The sequence below is a fragment of the Pinus tabuliformis genome, chromosome 2_2 (genome assembly GCF_031772625.1).
Source record: "Pinus tabuliformis cultivar Carrire ecotype Pingquan chromosome 2_2, CPIR1, whole genome shotgun sequence".
Classification (NCBI taxonomy): Eukaryota; Viridiplantae; Streptophyta; class Pinopsida; order Pinales; family Pinaceae; genus Pinus; species Pinus tabuliformis.
The window spans coordinates 803753427-803771082 of record NC_142300.1 but is presented as its reverse complement, the minus strand read 5'-3'; the positions used below and the strand labels follow the sequence as shown (position 1 = coordinate 803771082).

At 46.2% G+C, this 17656-nt stretch overlaps 1 pseudogene; it reads left to right on the top strand.

Moving 5' to 3' along the window:
- Window positions 1-13175: 13175 nt before the first annotated feature.
- On the top strand, window positions 13176-14986 carry LOC149195373 (18S ribosomal RNA; annotated as a pseudogene).
- The last annotated feature ends 2670 nt before the right edge of the window (window positions 14987-17656 follow it).

Genomic DNA, 17656 nt, shown 5'->3' with positions numbered 1-17656 from the left:
TTTTGATAGTATTGTATTCAGATAATATATGAAGTGGGTCCTTCTTCTTCTCCCATCTGTTGATAAATGTTTGATAAAGGGATTCAAGGTCAGCTATTGAGTTTGTTGTAAGTGACCTAAACCATGTTCTTACATCTCCTGTTAAGCTTTGCACAAAAATTTTCATTCTAACTCCATCATCATCTATTTCGTAGTTTTCAAAGTAGTCCTGCATTTTCTTAGTATGTTGAAGTGCTGGATAAGAGCCAGTACCATCAAAGTATGAGATTTTGCTTTGGTACTCTTGAGGCATAGGAGCTGGATTGGCTGGTAACTGCAGTGGGGCATATCTATTAGCCATGTTTGGTGGGACAATAGGGATAACAGGGATGAATGGGACAAGTGGAGGAAATGGGATGAAAGGGGTGTGTGTACTTGATGGAGTAGTTGAAAGGATACCTTGTGAAGTGGATGAAGAACTAGCAGATTGTGGGCCAGTTGTATGAGGATGTAGAGAAGCCTTAGCAGGGGTTGGAATGTCAGTTTGGAGACCTGCTTCCGAACTTGAGTCTGATAAAGTCCCTTATGATTTGTGTCTTTTATGGATTCTTGCAATCATGTTTGGATTTTGAAACTCAGGTGCTGGATCAGGATCTGGGTTTGATCTTGTGTAACGAGTTTTCTTCTTAGGAGCTAGCTTCTATAACTTTCTCTGTGAGAATTTCTAAGGAGGTAGTGATCTTTTGACAAGGACTAGTCAGTTATAGCACAACTATATGAAACCTAATACTGAATAAAGATTGACTGAGGTAGCTTTTATGTACTCCTGCAAATGCAAAGTAGAGGAAGTTTCTAAGGCTATTCGGCTGTCACTCAGGCTTTATCTACAGCATTAAGAATCAGATAGGAGGTTGCAAAGTTCATCCAGGTCCCCAGCGGAGTCGCCATTTATGTTAACACCCAGGTTGTTCCCTATGACTCCCAAGGGAATACGGCCGGGGTAACCACTAACCAAGCTTTGGATTACAGGTCCTAGCCTACCTGTAATCAGAGAGGGCTCTCTCTTTGACTGTTTTAACTTTGTTCTTAAGAATTTAGGCTAGATATGAGGTGAGGGTTTGGTTTGAAAGTTTTGGTTGAATGATTTCTTTCAGTACTTACGGTGATATTTTCAGACAGTTTTAGACCATTGGGCAATGGAGTCTGTGGTTGCAGGTTGTTTGAATTTGTTGAGTGTGATTATTAAAGCAACAGGGCCATTTAAATATTTCATGAAACAAACTTGAAATTGTAATGATGAAGTGTGTTTAACCAGTGGAAGGCAATTAAGAAATTTCCACTAAGTTGGTGATGTGAGAAAGAGATGTATTGACCAGGAGCAGGTTTGAATTCCTGAACAATAATCACTGTGAAAGGTATAGTTTGGAAGTGCAGCAATTAAGAATTACACTCTTATAACTATAACTGAGGAAAACATACATAATAGCTTAGATTGAGTTCAGGGTATTCTATGAATAAATCCTGAAACTATTCTTTTTCTTTGCCATTAAACTGTGAAACACAGAAACATGAATGGATTATGCAGGAAATAACAAACATAACGAACAGGTTAAAGAAACTTATTGTTCCATGAAATACGCAGGAATCCTGTAGCATTCAACAAGCACACCAAAACGCATCAGACAACATAGAAATTTGGAAATTCCATCAGCTTTGTTGTATTAAAACTCTGAACATTTACAACATAGTATCTCCTGAAGAGAAAATCAACAACCCCTGCAAGCTTATGCGAGGGGGAATATATACAATCGGTTATACAAAAATATCTGAACCGCCGAGTCACTTGATAAATAAATGCGCTCACCAACTTTACAAAATAGCAGGTAAGGAAGTTATTACTGCTCTAAATACAAAATGAATACTCTTTAATTCTGTCAGAAGTCTTTTTGACCTTTGGAGGCCACTGAGTCGGTTGGGCATTCTGCATTAATGCTGAATGATGTGTCTTTATGGATTTGTCATGATGTAGCTTTCTCGGCCCTCTCATCTGTAGCTGTCAGTATTGCTTTAGTGGCCGAATTGGTTTGCTGAGCTGGCTCAATCCATTCTTCTCTAGACATACTGAATGCATCAAATTTTTCTGAACATGATGACTTATATTTTTTGATGAAAAAACTTGATGAAAGCCTCTTGTTTACAGTAACAACTGTATCATTTTGGTCCACCATTCCTATGTAGGTATTTGATGTCTCAAAATTGCATCTAAGGTTTCATCTGCCTCTGTGTATTTGTAGAAGTTTGGAGGCACTTCAAACAAATGTTTGATCTCATTCATAATAAAGAATAAGTTATCTACTCTGTCATAGAGACTTTTCCTAGATGCTGGCCCTGTTTCCTCTGAGGTACTTGATTCTGCAGTGATCTAATTGGTGGAAAAAGTATTCACCCTTTTGGCATAATTTTCATGTGAAAGTAGCCTCCCTGCGCTGTTCAGCAAGCCAGGAAGGCCTCTGCTCTGTAATGTTTTAAACTTATCCATGAATTTGTTTACTTCTGTTTGCATGTCCTAGCTTCTTCTATCCAATGTTTGTACCAGGCTTCTCAATGTGAGGACCCTCTTTATCAGCAGGATGGTTTCAGTTCTATTGGGGATCCCCATTGCTGCCAGCTGAGGACCCGTGCGGTTATTGAGAACATTGATCATTCTATTGGCTATCTCAGGCATATTGCCTAGAGATTCTCTTGCTCTTTGGACTTCCCTGTGTGCTTTGCCTATGAGCTCCATTTGCTCATGAATAGTCTCTATATACTGCCATTGATCTGTGATTGATTGGCCAATGTTGGCCCATAAAACTGTCTTGACCTCAGCCACCACTTTGTCAAGGGTGAGCTCTTTCTCCATCTCCTTTATCTTCTCCTTGAGAGCCTTTATTTTCGTTCCCTTTTCAGCTACACTTTGTTTGGATTTGTCATATTTTTCATTTAGCTTAGCTAAATTCTCCTTGGCTTCATTCAGCTCTACCATCTGGGCTTCTAGGAATTTAATTTCATTCATCAACTTCTGCATATCAAGGCTTGGATCCTGTTCTGATGTTGGTGCTGGTGTTGATGTTGATGGAGCTGTCTCAACTGTTTGCTCTGTAGGAAGAGTGAAAATTTGAGGGGGTTCCTCAAGGTTGATTACTTGTGGAGGGAGCTAAGATGTTTGGCCTCCTTCTTTCTATTGTAGGGCCGCCTGCAATGTAGCCTCTGTCTCTATTAATTTTTCTTCAGTCTGCGCCAACTGTTTGTGCAGTGTTACCAGCAATGTTGTTGTATCATGGTCCTTCCTTTGCTGAGCAACCTCTTCTGTTTGGGGGTGAAAGGTTGCTGGGATCTTTATCATCTTCCTTAGAGCTGCAATGTATGCATCTCTTTCTTTTAGCAGTGCCTAGACAGCTTTGGGGTCCTTTGGGTCATGCCTGAGCTCTATAATTATTTCCTCTAGAGACCTGATCCTGTTGTCTTTAGCCTGGGAGGATGCCTTTTCTATCTCCAATTGTGCAGTGGTATTATTCAAAGAATTCTGCAATCTATAATTTGTCAATGTATTATCTTCTAGGGTAGCATACACCATCTCACCCGTCTGTTTATGCAATTCAATTTGATCCATTGGGTGGATTTCCTTGGACAAGATTTCCAAGTTTGTTCTTATACAATCAGCTGCAGACTGTGGCTGCAGCGCTGTGGGCTTGAAATGGCTCATTATCATTTTTCCCTCTTGCACATCATATGCAGACATCAACCTCTGCTGGTTTGTAGGAGCCATCTTCAACAAGTGGTTGTATAGTTGTAACCTCAATGGCTCATTTCTGGTCTTGATGTCTATGAATTGTTTCTTTATGCTAGACTCACCCTTTCTTTGTTGCCCTGAGGAGCTGACCTCTCTTCCAAGTGTTCTTTGCTGCTCTTGCTGTAATGAGCTAGCTGATACCTTTGTGCTGGGGGGACCCATTTGTGTTTGACCAAAAGGCATCTCCTCCTGTGAGAAAGGATCGAGCCTTTGTCTCTTTTCCCCTTGTTGTGATGTTGCGGTGCTAAGGGGAGTATGTTCCTCTCTGTCTCTCTTCTTACCCCTCTCTTCATTTATAGGGGTTTGGAGCACCAAAGTCTCCACTGTAACATTCTGCACTGAGGCCTCCTTTTCTTGCGTTTGCTCATCATTAGGACCAGGAGCCTCTGCCATTTCTTCCCGCTGTTCAGGATGATTTTCAGGCTATTCTTCTTGGGCTGATTTCTGTTCTGTTTCCTTGCCTTTATCCTTGGCTAAATTCTCTACTGTGATTGGGGTTTGGACTGTCTTTTGTGGAGCTGTAGATGATGAGGTAGCTGCTCCCACTTGAGTGCCTGGAAGAGAAAATACCTGTGAACAAAGCTCTAAGTCAGCCATCTTTTGTAGATTTCTTATTCCTCTTTGAGCTAGTTCTTCTTGTGTAGTAGCTTCTTCTAAGGTGCCTTCCCTCCATTCTAGTTGATTTGCATATTTTTCTATGTGAGGTAACCTTACGTGACCATAACTGGCCAGCCTATATCTGATCCTTCTTAAGCTTATGAAATGAGTGGGGTCGTATGGTTTCCAAAGGAAACTGGTCTGTAAGCCAAGGCTTTCCATCATTCTATCTGCCTCTTGCCAACCTTCCTCCCTTTTGTTGTAAATGAAGTGGCCTAATTGGTTTCTAACTTTAAGCTGTGCTTTCTTGCCCCTGCTTGAAAAATTGAGTACATCAACATTCCCAAATTGCCTGAAATACTCGAGGGCAAACAATCTCATAGGCACATATCTGGGCAATCTGTATGGGGGCAACTCACACCCATATATTCTGATAACTGTGTGGTTTGGTAAAAATACCAATCCCCAATGCTGTATACCTTTGATAACTCAAGAATCCTCTGCATCTCATCAGTTAGTCTTGGAGGAGGTGAGCTCAGAAGCAGAGACATGGCTGGGTGGATGAAGAGGTCTATAAACTCACAATAAGTGTATGGGGAATAAGATCTACAGTGGAAAGCAGAGGACCAATAGACCACTAACCTTGGATTGCCTTGTGCATCCACCCTTTTCGCATGAAAAGGAAATTTCTCATCCTGATAGTATAGGATTAAATGGTAGATATAGGAGGTGTATCTGAACACCCTTTCTCTTGCCAAGTCTATCAATTGTTCATGTATTTTATTGGAGATGTAAGTGGCATAGTCATAACAGATTGGGGGCTTACGAGGGGAAAACATGGCCATCATCACCAACACAGTTTCATCAACAAATTCTATTGAATTATAGCCCAGTATGGGACTAATCATGTCTGCAAGGTCTCTGCCCAATTGATTTAGGTATACATGGTGAATGGGAGGGTACTTCATGGTCTCAGAGGATGAATCAATGAACAATTGATTTATCTTAGTGATTTGAGCATCTTTCAGTTTAGCTCCTTGATTTATCAGATCCAATAGTGACAAAGGAACTAATTTCTTATCAGTCTTGAAGTTCAACATCTCTCTGATGGCTGCAGGGGTGACATAGAAAACAACTAAGCCTGAAGGGTCAAGCACAGCCCTCTGAGTGGAGTCATAACAATCAACACATCGGTGGATTAGGTCAGGGAACTGGTTGACCTGAGGGAGCTTGAAAATGGGGAGGAAAGAGTCCCAAATTCCCAATATATCCATTCCACTATCATGCTTGAGTTTCAATTCATTTAGCAAGTGAATGTGATATTTGCTATGCATTAGCATTTCCTCTGATATTTGGTAATATTGATCTGCTAATGGTTTCCACTCCAACTCTCTCTGAGGGGCATTCAATGGAGCAACATTCAAGGCAACAGGTGCTACTAGTGTATCCATGTTTTACAAGTGAATTTGGTTTGAATTTCGACTATTTCTGGAAGAAATACCGTCCTGTGTGGTAGGTTAGGTAATTTGCTGAATTACAGCCTGTTTCAGAACAACAAGGGTGTAATTGGGCACAATTGGCTGGTTTAAAAAAGGAATTAACTTAGTTTCAAGGTGTAGCAGGCCTATTTCTCAGGTGAAAATGGTCAATTTCCTGGTTTTTAATCAATGCAGGACGTAACAGAGTGCGCAGTCGGAGAATTGGTAAATACCTGGTGTTATAACGATGGAGGAGCTTGGTTGCAGTCAAATGTTGAGCGATAGCAGCTCTGGAATGGTCTTGGTAGGTTGGCAGCAGCAAAGGACGTGAAAATACAAGTAGGAGGCAGAGCACAAAATGTTGAAAAGTGCGCAAAAATGGCAAAATAAGGCCAAATATGGGCTTTTTGGCGTTGGCGCGAAAATTTGGATGACGTCAGCATGACATCATTAGGTGGGGTCATGGTCGGGTGACATCAGCATGACGTCATCGGGTGACGTGGTGGCCTGTGAGTGGTGCATGGGGACTGCATAGGTGGCGTGACAACTCGAAGTGATGGCGGGCAAGGGCGCTGACGCGGCGGTGAAGTGGCGTGACGTTGGCCTGACCAGTCAGCGGTAAACCGGACACGGTAAGCGGTATGATATCGCACCGCTCTTCATACGGAAGCGGGATTGTCAGAAGGCGGCCCGATAAGATTTGGGGGCGACGCGTGGCAGAGGCCTGACGTCACCCTCTGACAAATTTCGGGAGGTAACGTCCGGTCTTCGGGGCCCGTCCGATATGGATGTGGGCCGTCGGATGGGAAAGCCCAGATCCGACGGTCGACGGGTCGATAAGGTGCCAGGACAATACGACAACGGGCGAGGAATATTTAATTGTTTTTCTGGAAATGCGCGCCCAAGCGGACCTTTGGACTATGGCGGGTTTTATGGGTTTTTTCAATGTATTTTCTGTGAAAATGCGCATCGCACCAAAACTTTGGATAAAGCGGAACAATGGGTTTTTTTGGTGTGTTTTGCAAATAGCGCAGGTTAGGGGTAATAGTGGGTTTTTACAAGGCCTTTTGCAAATGAAGTGGGTAAATGATTTCAAAGGTTTGTGAAGGGAAAAAAAGGGGTAGGGCTTAGGTTATTAAACTGACCAGAGGTCAATTTAATCCCTGACTTTGGACATATGGCTATAATGCCAGGGGGAGGGAATATTTATACATTGCTTGGGGTTTATACACCATAGTGTTTATAATAGTAGGGAAAAAGGGGAACATAGGGGATTTAGATAATAAGAAGTTAGGAGTTAATATGAGTGGAGGAGGTGGATAAGGGGGAAAAACCACTAAGTTTATATGAAATCAACTTAGTTCAGGAAGTAGATCAAAATGAAAAGAATTTTACACAAGAAATGTGGCTTTTAAAGAAACAAGAACCAACAAAAGACTTTGACTTCTTCCATGAACAAAGGTAGTATTGGGATGTTAGCAATGAATGTGATGGGGGATAATCTGGAAGTTAGACATGCTTCATTTAGTTGCTGCAAAATCTGCTGAATAAGAGACCTGCACTGGCACCTTGTTTTTCCTTTGCTTAGGCCAGCGAAATGCCATAAACCATGCTTTCTGCAACCCCAACTACCTACCCATTCTATTGCCTAGCATTTTTTGTTACTTCTAGGAGGGTGCACTTAGACTTGCAAACCCTCATGTACCTTTTCTTTTCCTTTGGCCTTTTCTTTTGATTTTCTATCTAAGGCTAGCCTTATTGCTTCCAAGGCCCCAGATTAAACAGTTGGGAACCTTCATTCTCTACCTAACTACTTTATCTGCCAAGATTTAACTGTTTGGACAAACTTCTTTCTCTAATCTACAACAAAAATTGAAACATGGCATGATCCATCTTAGACTGTTGGATCACCCATCCAAATTCAGTTAACATCAAGCTATGTACACATATTGCATTCCCTTGGAAATATGGGATCTTTGCATCACCAAAGCAGAGCATATTTGGAACTTTCTTTGCCAATCATGAAATATGAAACCTATTGGTATAGGTATCTAACAATATTTCAAGAAGGCCACCTTCCACGAAGGGAACAATGACATGACAAACCAGAGGGGAAAGTGATCGATGGCCGTTACCCTGCCAAGAAGAAGTTCAAACAAAGACTTCATGACATCGAAGGAAAGGAGATCAAGCGGCTGAAGGACCCACGAAGAAGACGTTGTTGATGAATGGACAAGTCCCTAGCTCCCTGGCTCGTCTTGGCCCCTCGTCCCCCTCCAGATGATACTAGCGACAGGTTCTCTTTCCGTGTGAAAGGTGGGTTGCTAATCGAGTTGTGTTTTTGGGTTTTCCTGAACGATGGCCTTGGGTCGTCTGTAGGGTGGCCAATTTTCATCTTCTCTCCATCCCCACTCAGTAGCGCATGAGCGGTAATGTTGGCCATGCTCGTCCTGGGAGGAATATGTGAACAATTACCCTTCCGCTCTCCAAGTTCTTGGAGCTGTATGGGCTATTGTGGTGTGGCTCCTCGGCTCGTCTTGGTTCCTGTGTGCCTCTCCAGATGATACTAGTGACAAGTTTTCTTTCCGTGTGAAAGGTGGGTTGGTAATCGAGTTGTGTTTTCGGGATTTCCTAAATGATGGCCTTGGGTCGTTCGTAGGGCGGCCGATTTTCATCTTCTCTCCATCTCCACTGGGTAGCGAATGAGCAATAATGTTGGCCAAGCTCATCCTGGGAGGCATATGTGAACAATTCCCCTTCCGCTCTCCAAGTTATTGGAGTTGTATGGGATGTTGTGGTGTGGCTCCCTGGCTCGTCCTAGTCCCCTCATGCCCCTCCAGATGATACCAGTGATGGGTTTTCTTTCCGTGTGAAAGGTGGGTTGATAATCGAGTTGTGTTTTCACATTTGCTTGAACGATGGCCTTGGGTTGTCTGTAGGGCGGCCAATTTTCATCTTCTCTCCATCCCCACTCGGTAGCGCATGAGCGGTAATGTTGGCCATGCTCATCTTGGGAGGCATATGTGAACAATTCCCCTTCCGCTCTCCAAGTTCTTGGAGTTGTATGGGCTATTGTGGTGTGGCTCCCTGGCTCGTCCTGGTCCCCTCATGCCCCTCCAGATGATACCAGTGACATGTTTTCTTTCCGTGTGAAAGGTGGGTTGGTAGTCAAGTTGTGTTTTCACGTTTGCTTGAACGATGGCCTTGGGTCATCTATAGGGCAGCCGATTTTCACCTTCTCTCCATCCCCACTCGGTAGCGCATGAGCGATAATGTTGGCCAGGCTCGTCTTGGGAGGCATATGTGAACGATTCCCCTTCCTCTCTCCAAGTTCTTGGAGCTGTATGGGATATTGTGGTGTGGCTCCCTGGCTCGTCCTGGTCCCCCTCGTACCCCTCCAGATGATACCAGCGACATGTTTTCTCTCCGTGTGAAACGTGGGTTGGTAATCGAGTTGTGTTTTCACGTTTGCCTGAATGATGGCCTTGGGTTGTTTGTAGGGTGGCCGATTTTCATCTTCGAGCGGTAATGTTTCCCATGCTCGTCCCGGGAGGCATATGTGGACAATTACTCTCTAAGTTCTTGGAGCTGTAGGGGTTGTTGTGGTTTGGCTCCTTGGCTCGTCTTTGTCCCCTTGTGCCTCTCCAGTTGATACCAGCGACAGGTTTTCTTTCTTTGTGAAAGGCGGGTTGGTAATCGAGTTGTGTTTTCAGGTTTTCCTGAACGATGGCCTTGGGTCGTCTGTAGGGTGTCTGGTTTTCATCATCTCTCCATCCCCACTCGGTAGGGCATGAGCGGTAATGTTTGCCATGCTCGTCTCGAGAGGCATATGTGAACAATTCCCCTTTTGCTCTCCAAGTTCTTGGAGCTGCATGGGTTGTTGTGGTGTGGCTCCTTAGCTCGTCCTGGCCCCCCCCCCCCCCCCCCCCCCGTGCCCCTCTAGAAGATACCAGTGGCAGGTTTTCTTTCTGTGTTGAAGGTGGGTTGGTAATCGAGTTGCTTTGTCGGGTTTGCCTGAACGATGGCCTTGGCTCATTTGTAGGGCGGCCGATTTCCGTCTTCTCTCCATTCCCACTCAGTAGCACATGAGCGGTAATGTGGGCCATGCTCATCATCGTCCCTCTTTCCCATCCCAACGATAAGAATGTTGAAAGTTTTCTCGGCGCTCCTTTGAGCTTTCATTGTTGCGGTCCCAGATGGAAGCCCCAAAACTCCGTCGTGCCTATGTCGCTATCGTGCCCCTCGGTTGTTGTGAATAGAGAATTTTTTATTAGGTTGGGTAGCCATTTGTGTCTCCATTGTAATTGGCTCCTCGTTATATTGTTCACCTCCTCCCTATTTGGTGCGGAGGGTTTTGTTTTTCGTGTGAAAGATGGGTTGGTAATTGAGTTGGTTTTTCAGGTTTGCCTCAAGAATGGCCTTGGGTCGTTTGTAGGGTGTCCAATTTTCATCTGCTCTCCATACCCACTCGGTAGCGCATGAGTGGTAATGTTATCCATGCTTGTCCCCGGAGGCATATGTGAACAATTCCCCTTCTGCTCCAAGTTTTGGGAGTTGTATGGGTTGCTGTGGTGTGGCTCCTTGTGATGGCTAGCCTCTTCATTGTTTGGCTGTTTATGGTGCCGGCGTCTTGTGCTTGTACTCTTTCCATGTTGGCATTGTCAGTTGAGATGCATACATTTAAGAGGGACATGGAAGGGTTTTGGTTGTAAACCTTCTACCCTCCCTCTTGCTTGCTTTTTCCGTTGAGCGATGTGAGGCATTGTTCTCCTTATTGTAAAGTCAAGGGTTGACATTCCTTTCAAAGTGCACATCGTTCGTGGTTGCGTTGGCTTTGAGGTTTTGATAGATGTGTTGGCCCATATGTTTGATCGAGGGGTCAGATTTTCCCTTGCATCTTGCATTTGTGGTAGGCTTTTGCGGTTGGAAATATTAAGTCACAACGTTTATGGGCATTTGTTGTTTCGATTGTGTATGCGCTCCTGGTCCAATGGGGAGGAGGCTTGCTATGTCAATAGTGGGGGCTATCTGGAAGAAGGATTTCGAGGTGGAACGCTTCGACCTCCCTCCTTTGCATGGAGGTGGCCGTACGGGAAAATTATTCATCATCCGGTCGGTAAAGCTGTGGGAAATCTCCTAGGTTGCATGTATGTAGGGTGCGTGGGGTGCGGAGCCGCCCGATCCCTCCTCCTGTTCGGATATGTGTTCTTGTATTATGTAGCGACCCTCTTGATTTGCATTTATTTCCTTCCTTTGCCTTTGCATCGTGGTTACCATAAGCAGTCAAGTGATCGAGGTCCACCATTGCTGCTGTCGTGGGTGGACTCCTAGGTGGCCTCGGTGTGTGGCGTGGAGGGTCGGGGGGAATTTCTAAGAGAGGTTGTGGGCTCAGTTGGTCTTGTTTCATTTCCTTCCCTTTCCTCTCTGCATTGAGGCTACCGCAGGCGATCATGTGATCGAGGTACATCGTTGCTGCTGTCCGGGTGGACTCCTAGGTGGCCTCTCTACAGGGAGGGTTGGGGGGCACTTGTTGTTTCAATTGTGTATGCACTTGTGGTACAATGGGGAGGAGGCTTGCTACTATAGTCATCGATGGTGGGGGCTATCTGGAAGAAGGATTTCAAGTTGGAACGCTTCGACCTCCCTCCTGTGCGTGGAGGTGGCTGTAAGGGAAAATTATTCATCGTCCGGTCGGTAAAGCTGTGGGAAATCTCCTAGGTTGCCTGTACGTAGGGTGCGTGGGGTGCAGAGCTGCCCGATCCCTCCTCCTATTCGAATATGTGTTCTTGTATTGTGTAGCGACCCCCTTGATTTGCATTTATTTCCTTCCTTTGCCTTCGCATCAGGTTGCCACAGGCGGTCAAGTGATCAAGGTCCACCATTGCTACTGCCGCAGGTGGACTCCTAGGTGACCTCGGTTCGTGGCATGGAGGGTTAGGGGGCAATTCTAAGAGAGGTTGTGGGCTCGGTTGGTCTTGTTTTATTTCCTTTAATTTCCTCTCTGCATTGAGGCTGTCACAGGTGATGATGCGAACGAGGTCCATCGTTGCTACTGTCCGGGTGGACTCCTAGGTGGCCTCTCTGTGGGGAGGGTTGGGGGGCACTTGTTGTTTCAATTGTGTATGCGCTCATGGTCTAATGGGGAGGAGGCTTGCTACTATAGTAATCGATGGTGGGGGCTATCTGGAAGAAGGATTTTGAGGTGGAACACTTTGACCTCCCTCCTTTGTGTGGAGGTGGCCATAGGGGAAAATTATTCATCGTCCGGTCGGTAAAGCTGTGGCAAATATACTAAGTTGCTAGTACATAGGGTGCATGGGGTGCAGAGCTGCCCGATCCCTCCTCCTGTTCGGATATGTGTTCTTGTATTGTGTAGCGACCCTCTTGATTTTCATTTATTTCCTCCCTTTTCCTTCGCATCGTGGTTGCCACAGGCAGTTAAGTGATCGAGGTCCACCGTTGCTACTGTCGTGTGTGGACTCCTAGGTGGCCTCGGTGCGTGGTGTGGAGGGTCGGGGGGCATTTCTAAGAGAGGTTGTGGGCTCGGTTGGTCTTGTTTTATTTCCTTCCGTTTCATCTCTGCATTGAGGTTGCCGCAGGCGATGATGTGATTGAGGTCCATCGTTGCTGCCGTCCGGGTGGACTCCTAGGTGGCCCCTGTGCGAGGAGGGGAGGGGTGGGTTGGGGGCATTTCTAAAGGAGGTTTCGGGCTCGGTTTTTCTTGTATGATTTCTTTCCCTTACCTTTGTGTCGAGGTTGCCGCAGGTGATCATCCGATCGAGTTCCACTGTTGCTGTTGTCCGAGTGGACTCCTAGGTGGTATCGGTGTGGGGCGGGGAGGTTTGTATGGCCTCTCTATGATAGGATTTGTGTGGTCAGTCATCCTCTTTTTATTTCCTTCATTTTCCTTCACATAGAGGCTGCCACAGGTGGTCAGGAGATCGAGGTCCATCGTCGCTGCTGTCCGGGTGGACTCCTTGGTGGCCTCGGTGCGGGGCGTGGAGGCCTCTGGAGGCACTTCTAAGGGAGTGGGTGAGTGATCACACGTTTTCTTGTTGGTTGGGCCGTGGCTGCAAACTCTAGAGTGGCCTTGGTGTGTTGTGGCTTGGCAGGTCTTCCCATTTGTTCGCCATGTCCTTAGCATGTTGCGTGTGCTTCCTTCTTGGGATGCAAGAAGTGCAAGGCATAAAAGTTTTACATGATATTTTGACATCTATTTGACTTGATGGGTGTTCAGGTTGGCTCTCAGTAAGAGAGCGCCCGGAATGCCCTTTGAAGTGGGAGGGTGCTACCTAGTTGATCCTGCCAGTAGTCATATGCTTGTCTCAAAGATTAAGCCATGCATGTCTAAGTATGAACTAATTCAGACTGTGAAATTGCGGATGGCTCATTAAATCAGTTATAGTTTTTTTGATGGTACCATACTACTCAGATAATCGTAGTAATTCTAGAGCTAATACGTGCACCAAGTCCTGACTCTTTGGAAGGGATGCATTTTTTAGATAAAAGGTCGATGCAAGCTTGCCCGCTTCTCCGGTGAATCATGATAACTCGATGGATCACACAACCCTTTCCTGGCGATGCTTCATTCAAATTTCTACCCTATCAACTTTTGATGGTAGGATAGAGGCCTACCATGGTGGTGACGGGTGACGGAGAATTAGGGTTCGATTCCGGAGAGGGAGCCTGAGAAATGGCTACCACATCAAAGGAAGCTAGCAGGCGTGCAAATTACCCAATCCTGACATGGGGAGGTAGTGACTATAAATAAAAATACTGGGCTCATCGAGTCTGGCAATTGAAATGAGTACAATCTAAATCCCTTAATGAGGATCCATTGGAGGGCAAGTCTGGTGCCAGCAGCCTCAGTAATTCTAGCTCCAATAGCGTATATTTAAGTTATTGATGTTAAAAATCTCGTAGTTGGATCTTGGGTGGTAAAGCTCGGTCCACCTACTCGGTGTGCGCCTGCCCTTCTGTCCCTTTTGTCGGCGGCATGCTCCTGGCCTTAATTGGCTGGGTCGCGGTTCTGGTGTTGTTACTTTGAAAAAATTAGAGTGCTCAAAGCAAGCTTATTCTCTGAATACATTAGCATGGATATACGTGATAGGAGTCTGGTCCTATTGTGTTGGCCTTCGGGACCAGAGTAATGATTAATAGGGACTGTCGGGGGCATTCGTATTTCATTGTCAGAGGTGAAATTCTTGGATTTATGAAAGATGGACCACTGCCAAAGCATTTGCCAAGGATGTTTTCATTAATCAAGAACGAAAGTTGGGGGCTCGAAGACGATCAGATACCATCCTAGTCTCAACCATAAACGATGCCGACCAAGGATCAACGGATGTTGCTCTAAGGACTCCGCTAGGACCTTCTAAGAAATCAGAGTGTTTGGGTTCCGGGGGGAGTATGTTCGCAAGGCTGAAACTTAAAGGAATTGATGGAAGGGCACCACCAGGAGTGGAGCCTGCGTCTTAATTTAACTCAAAACGGGGAAACATACCAGGTCTAGACATAGTAAGGATTGACAGATTGAGAGCTCTTTCTTGATTCTATGGGTGGTGGTGCATGGCCGTTCTTAGTTGGTGGAACGATTTGTCTTATTAATTCCGATAACGAACAAGACCTCAGCCTGCTAACTAGCTACGCGGAGGTTCCCCTTCGCGGCCAGCTTCTTAGAGGGACTATGGCTGTTTAGGCCATGGAAGTTTTAGGCAATAACAGGTCTGTGATGCCCTTAGAGGTTCTGGGCCGCACGTGCATTACACTGATGCAGACAACGAGTTTTTATTCCCGGTTCAAGAGGATCGGGAAATCTTCTCAAATTGCATCGTGATGGGGATAGACCATTGCAATTATTGGTCTTCAACAAGGAATTCCTAGTAAGAGCGTGTCATCAACTCATGTTGACTACGTCCCTACCCTTTGTACACACCACCCGTCGCTCCTACCGATTGAATGATCCGTTGAAGTGTTCGATTGTGTTGATGATGGCAGTTCGCCACCGTCGACGTTGTGAGAAGTTCATTGAACCTTATCATTTAGAGGAAGGAGAAGTAGTAACAAGGTTACCATAGATGAACCTACGATAGGATCATTGATGTCAAGGGTTTTCTTTTTTGGTTCGGGTTGGTTGGGCGTCGATTGCAATGTGGGAATTTGTGGTGCGTCTCTAGGGGAGTGGGTTTGGTGTTTGGTGGGAACATTGTTGGTTGCTTGTCTTGAGGTAACGCTTTCTTTTTCGTGTGTGCTTGCAAGCCATGCTTGTGCTTGTCCCACCAATCCTTTGTTTTTCTTCCCCCCAATGTGTTTCTACAGGGGGTTCGGAAGCTTGTTTCTTGGGAGCACTTCGGACGATCTGTTCGGCCAGGCCTGGTTGCTGCAGAGTTGAGGTGCTTGGTAAATACGATGGATAAATTCAGACTCACTCGTAGTGGCGGTGCTCGGTATTTTGTTCATTAGAAGGCATGGGCCAAGGGTGCGGGTTTCCATAGTTGGTTCTCTCGAAAAGGCGGCAGCGGTTGATGTGTTGCTTGGGTGAGCTTTTTCGCTGGTGGTTGGGTCGAGGGAGTGGCTGCGCGCACGCCTGGTAGCTCAAACCTTCCATGAGGGGAGATTGTCAGGGTGCGGTCAGTATGGGATGGATGAAGAGTGGTTCAACCCATTGGGATGGCCACCGTAGTCCGTCCTGACTATTCCTCGACATGCCCTCGCAGAAGGGTTGGGTGTCCAGGAAATGAAAAACCCATCCCTCGGTCTGAGCTCCATCGAGATCATAATTTTCCCCGCCGATGGGCATGAGGGTGGCAATATTATCTCGTGCCTTTACCGTCGAGGGAATTCCTTGTCCTCTCATGAGCCACTCCCCTTCTGAGGGAAAAAGAGGTAGCGGGTTGTGTCTTTGTTCCTCCCTTTGGATTGTGGGTTTTTTGTGGGACTTGCGTCATTTCTTCGTTTCGTGGTGTGCGCTTTGCGAACGTCCCTCTCTCTAGTGGCCTTGCACCATCGATGTATTTGTGGCCCGCGGCTTTCTCCAGCATTGAGTGTTTTCCCATGACAACTCCTCTTTGGAGTTTGATTCTTTGACCCCCGTTGACTCTCTCACTGGAAAGGTTGTTGGGTGTTTTGTACACGGAGGGGTGCAATAGCGGGGTGGGTTTGTGTTATGGGCAGCAGTCTATTTTTCGTTTGAAGCCTTGTGCCACTAGGTTGGGGGACTATTTGCCACTCAGTGACGTGCTCCAGACACTGGTCTCATCGTGGCCCTCGTCTTTTCTATTGGTCAATTTTGGGTTGTGATTTATTTGCTTGGTTGTTTGCTATGTTGTAAAGTTGGAAAGGGTGTTGTGCTGAATGCATGTGGGAGGGTGTGAAGAGGTGGGGCACTTTTTTGATTTGGTGCCTTGTTTGATTTCTTTTTGGTTAGCAGACATCTGCTCAACGTGCTGTTGAGCTTCTCTCTTTTCTTGGGATCTTTGTTTCTTTGGTGTTGTTTTCTTCCCTTCTTCCCTTTGCCCCTAGCCTTACGGAGGAGAGGTGGGATTGTTGTGGATTGGTGTTCGGGAAGGACGAAAAGTAGTGCGAGTTCCCAGGGTGGCCACCCTAGTCCTTCTTGATCGCCATCCCTTGCAGTTCCACCCTTTTTCCGAAGGTGCGGGGTTTGGGAAGCTTGTTCTCTGTTTGAGCCTCCCCTTGTGAGACGGTAGCCACGTTTGATATCTCTTGCTTTCCTGTTGTTTTCTTCCCTTCTTGCTTTTGGCCCCTTAGCTTTACGGAGAAAAGGTGGGATTGTTGTGGATTGGTGTTCAGGAAGGATGAAAAGCAGTGTGAGTCCCAAGGGTGGCCACCCTAGTCCTTCTTGATCGTCGTCCCCTACAGTTCCCCCCCCTTTTTGTGAAGGCACGGGGGTGGGGAACCTTGTTCTCTGTTTGAGCGTCCCCCTGTGAGCCGGTGGACGCATTTGATATCTCTCTTTCTTTCATGTTGTTTTCTTCCCTTCTTCCTTTCGGCCCCTAGCTTTATTGAGAAAAGGTGGGATTGTTGTCGATTGGTGTTCGGGAAGGACGAAAAGCAGTGCGAGTTCCCAGGGTGGCCACCCTAGTCCTTCTAAATCATTGTCCCCTGCAGTTCCCCCCTTTTTGCAAAGGCACGAGGTTGGGGAAGCTTGTTCTCTATTTGAAGCCTCCCCTTGTGAGCCGGTAGCCACGGTTGATATATCCCTTTCTCTCTTGTTGTTTTCTTCCCTTCTTCCTCGTGGCCCCTAGCATTATGGAGAAAAGGTGGGATTGTTGTGGATTGGTGTTCCGGAAAGACGAAATGCAGTGCGAGCTCCCGGGGTGGCCACCCTGATCCTTCTCGATCGTCGTCCCCTTCAATTGCCCCCTTTTGCCGAAAGCATGGGGCTTGGGAGGATTGTGCTTTGTTTGTGCTTTGTTTTATACCCTTTTCTTCCTTTTGGTCCCTAGCTCTACAGAGAAAAGGGGGAATTGTTATGGGCTGGTGTCAGGGAAGTGCTAAAAGCAGTGTGAGCTCCCGGGGTGGCCACCCTAGTCCTTCGCGATCATTGTTCCATGCATTTCCCCCCTTTTTGTGAGGGCATGGGGCTGGGGGAGATTGTCCTCTATTCGAGCCTCCCCCCGTGAGGGGGTTAGACACCTTTGTTTCCCTTTCTCTCATGTGTTTTTCCTCCTTTTGCCCCTTGGCATTACATTTGTTGTGGGCGGTGCCCCTATTCAGTTTTGTGGCCGATTTTTTAGTAATACGTGGAAAC